This window comes from Melitaea cinxia, chromosome 5 (genome assembly GCF_905220565.1).
Source record: "Melitaea cinxia chromosome 5, ilMelCinx1.1, whole genome shotgun sequence".
Classification (NCBI taxonomy): domain Eukaryota; kingdom Metazoa; phylum Arthropoda; class Insecta; order Lepidoptera; family Nymphalidae; genus Melitaea; species Melitaea cinxia.
The window spans coordinates 9,194,641-9,199,373 of record NC_059398.1 but is presented as its reverse complement, the minus strand read 5'-3'; positions in this window follow the sequence as shown (position 1 = coordinate 9,199,373).

Sequence of the window (4,733 nt, the reverse complement as noted above, 5' to 3'; positions counted from 1 at the left end):
AGAGTAGGAGTGGACGATATACATCGATGTTTTAAAAATACTCGATGTATAGTAATGATGCATCGAATCAAACCGATGTATTGTTAAGTTTTAAACATCGAGTATACATCGATGTTTTTTTTTTCGATGCATCGAAAAGACAAACAATCAAACCTACCTCATTTTTTAACCGACTTCCAAAAAAGGAGGAGGTTCTCAATTCGACTGTATTTTTTTTTTCACTTCTTCTCTCACATTGTTTTGTCTTTTCCAATTACATTATTTAGCACTCGCAAGGTGTTTCGTGTAAAAGTGATATCACTGGTTGAAAAAGCAGCCAATATTATAGAAGTCAGTGCAAGCAACCTATAAAAAATATAAATGCAAATGGCCGACTGAATGACTGAATTCACCCGCCATCTCTCTCTTACTTACAGTTGCAGTCTTTGGCTTCAAAAATCATATAATTTTTGTATTAATTAATTACCTACTCAACTTGATTCAAAATTCATTTTAAAATTTGCTGTGTCGTGTTAGCAATAATATTTATAAATCGAAGTGTTAAACTGAAAACACGTTATATGTAATATGAATATCATAATAAGTCTGTGAACAATCCTCTAGAAATTTGGAAAGATTACAAAATACAGTTTCCAATATTGCATAAAATTACCTTTAAATATCTAACATTGGTGGGCACATCAGTGCCATCAGAGAGACTGTTTTCACAACCGGCGCAGGTAATGACTCAACAAAGGAATAGATTAAAGGGTAAAAGATTGGGTAAAATTTTGTTTTTACAAAGTATAGATAAAAACTATTGGGATATGTATTAAAAATAAATGTAAAGGTAATAAAGTTTTTTTAATAGATGCTTGCTTTTTATTTCTAAACCACATACATATTTAACTTATAGAAAAACAATCGATGTATAGAAAACATCGATGTATTTTTTGATACATCGATATTACATCGATGCAACAATCCGATGCATTCAATCGAAAAAAACATCGATGTTTTTTTTTAATGTTCATCACTAACACAGAGTATAAAACAAATTACCATAGACATACACTCTCTATCAAAGACAGGATTAGAAATGAGACTATCCGCGAGAGAACGAAAGTAACCGACATAGCCCACAGAATTAGCAAGTTGAAGTGGCTGTGGGCTGCTCATCTGTGTCGCAGGACCGATGGCCGTTGGAGCCCGCCCCGGGCGGCACTTTTTAGGGGGCGGCAAAATTGAACAACACTTAAATAATAAAAACAATTAGTAAATATTTGAATCATTTTATATTATTTTTATCGCAACTACAACTTCGGATCGATTGAAAGGAGCACGGAATTTTTCATTACTTATTTTGAGGCGAAGTCAGGGAATCCCTTTCTTTTAATGATATATTAAGGACATAGGCCTCCCCAAGTTCGCGCCATATCCGCATCACGGTTTTCCGTGATGCGGATATGGATCCTTATCCATCCCAAACCGGTAATCTTACGTAGATCGTCAGTCTAACGTTTTTCGTTCTCTCACGGATAATCTCATTTCTAATCCCATCTTTGAGAGAAATCCCAAGCAATAGCCTATTCCATAGCACGTTGAGCGACTTTAAACTTGTGGACCAGTCTCTTCGTCAGTGTCCACGTCTCGGCTCCGTATGTTAACACTGGCAGGACGCATTACTCGGAGAGTTTTGTCTTCAAGCATTGCGGAATATTCGAAGTGAAGACTCGACGAAGCCTGCCAAACGCCGCCCAGACTAACCGAATCCTTCTATCGGCCTCCTTCTCGAATTTGGTGCGGCGTAGTTGGATGGTATGGCCTAGGTAAATATAATACTGAACAGCTTCGAGAAGGGTACTATAGACCGATACCAGTCTCGGAATGACTTGGTTGTTAAACATTTAATGAAACAACTTTTTTCGGATTTTATCGCGGTTTATTAACTTTGATTCCCGACGTTTCGGATACTTTACAGCAACTATGGTCACGGGAGTACTGAGGTTTCAGAGGTTCTAACGTTACAAAGTTATTCGAAACTACCCGACATACATCAATATTTTATTTAGTCCTATCTACGCAGAATGTGCTAATTGAGTCTTTAATCTGTGGTAAATTATGCTTGGTTTTTGATTTAATTATATTAATAATGGGGTCCCAAGCAGGTGGTAATTGCCAGCCAGCTTCTCTATTGAAATTTGGATGTTTTTTAATTTCAATAGCCTCACGGATCATCCTTGACTTCGTCGACGGAAAGTGCCTACGACCTAGTGTACACACCGTCTTCACCACGTTGTCGGTCATCTCTTCCACGTTGCCAGTAGTTTCCAGCGAATCGAATCGGTTTTGGAGTTCCAATTGAAACTGCTCGGAGCCACATAGTATTTGGGGCAGCGTAGGTCGGAGGATAGATTTCATCAAGCGGGCCCGTTCTTTTCGGAGGCATATATTCAGAGTGCCTCATACTAGCCGGTGGTTGCTGCCGGTGTTAAACCTGTTAACCACTGAAACATCTCTGAATATATGCCTTTTATCCGCTATGATCAAACTATCTCGTTCCTCGTCATAGTATCGGGGCTTTGCCAGGTCCACTGCCTTTGGGGATTCTTCTCAAAAAATTGAATTCATCAAGAAGAGCCCCTCTGACTCGTAGTAGTTGACGAGCATCTGCCCCCTGCGATTCTGCGCCCCTACCCGTGTGGTCCGATCCTCGATTGGTCGCGGTCTTGTATTCCCACTTCAGCGTTGAAGTCTCCCATAACAACGTTGTAGAAGGCCGAAGTAGTCCCATGCATGGCCCTAGAAATATCGTAATACAAGGCTTCGACTTCATTGTCAGAGTGTGCTGAGGTAGGCGTATAGACCTGTATCACTTTTACCGGAGTACCTGTCAGTGAGTTTAAGTACAAGGTACGCTACCTGGGACGACACATTGCTGACATCCACAACGTTGTTAGTGAGAGTCTTGTGGACCAGAAAATCGACGCCACCTTGAGAAAACCCATCACCTTCACGGAAGTAGAACAAGTGCCCGAAGTCCAAGATCATCGTGTCCTCACCCTCTCTTCAAACTTCAGACAACCCTAGTGTGCTCCACTTAATGTGACTCAGTTTTACTTCAAGTTCGGTAAGGTTATGGTCCAGCCGTAACATGCGTCCATTATACGTAGCCGGTACGTAGTACGTGTAGTTTTGAGCGGCAGTATCCCGTAACCCGGTGATTCTCAGCACCCTTCACCCCACCGTTACCGCGGCCGCTGCTGTAGCCGGGAATAGTGGGGCTGCCGGGAACTGAGGGCCTAAAATTCTGCCGCGAACTCATGAGGCTTTTTATCATGCTGGGCAGGAGAGTTGGTGACCTCAGGGCTATCTTTGTCGCACCGAAGACGCTGCTGCCCGTCTTCGGTTGTGTATTTAAAAAGCCAGCTGTAGGATGGCCATACCGCCATCGGTCGGCTTCACTAGTTCCACGGTGGTATTGGAACTTTGCTATTTCATATTATTAACTAGCTGACCCAGCAAACGTTGTTTTGCCAATAAACTATCTACTATAATATAAGTGTGCGGGGATTTACTTATAATCGAAAGCGTTGTAGACAGTGAAAGTATGCTTTATTTAGTGCACAGAAAAATTAAAATAATACGTATAACAGTCACTGCTACGATTGATACACAAATAAAACCATAAAAAATGGCCGAAAACGGTATAGTGAGTAAGACAGAAGACCGGCTTTATTCTCATCCCTACTCCGTGATGTTTGCTGGATGAGAGGTGACAACGTAATGTAGACATCTAGCGGGGATAACTGATCGATTGATAGTAATCGACCGGCGAAGGCAGGAGATGAAATTGAATTGAGAAAAAAATCATAATTAAAGAAAATTATTAAAATAAAATAAAAATTGCGATGAAAAAATAGGGGTTGATCGTAGAAAGGTCAAAAATTAAGAGTAATATGATTTTTTTTATTCTAAGTCATGACAAAATAAAAATAAAATCTTGCCAAATAAATTAAATCTTTAATTAACAAATAAAATATAGGGGTTGATCGTAGAAGGTTTAAAATTTAGTGTTGTATGTATTTTTTAATGTTTTATCATAAAAAATAAAAAATAAATAATTTATCTAAAAATTTAAAAAAGATTAGGGGTGGACTACCCTTAACATTTAGGGGAATGAAAAATAGATGTTGTTCGATTCTCAGACCTACCCAATATGCACAAAAAATTTCATGAAAATCGGTCAAGCCGTTTCGGAGGAGATAAACTACAAACACCGCGACACGAGAATTTTATATATTAAATTAATTTATTTATTTTAGATGAAATAGTATTCTTAATAATGATCACTAATCTAATAAAATGTAATAAGTAGTATTAATTGTTTTGTATTGTTTTTGTAATTGATTGAAATTTTGATTTGGGCAAATTGAGATAAGGATTGATGAATTTTGTATGGAATTAATTAAAGCTTTATCATTATTACTATTATTATTATTATTGGAACTTTTCTATGCCTTAGTCGCCTCTTACGACACCCACGGGATGAAAGGGGGTGGCTAAATTTTATATGTCATAGCCTCTCAGCTAAGTAAGTTTTAGTATACAGTAATACCCCGGACTTACGCGATAGGTGGGACTGAGCGCTATCCGCGTAAGTCGAATTCGCGTAAGTCGGGGTACAGTTTTGCGGGGTATTTTTCGTAATTGATCTGACTGTCGATTCCCAAAAAACATAAAATCGTAACTTA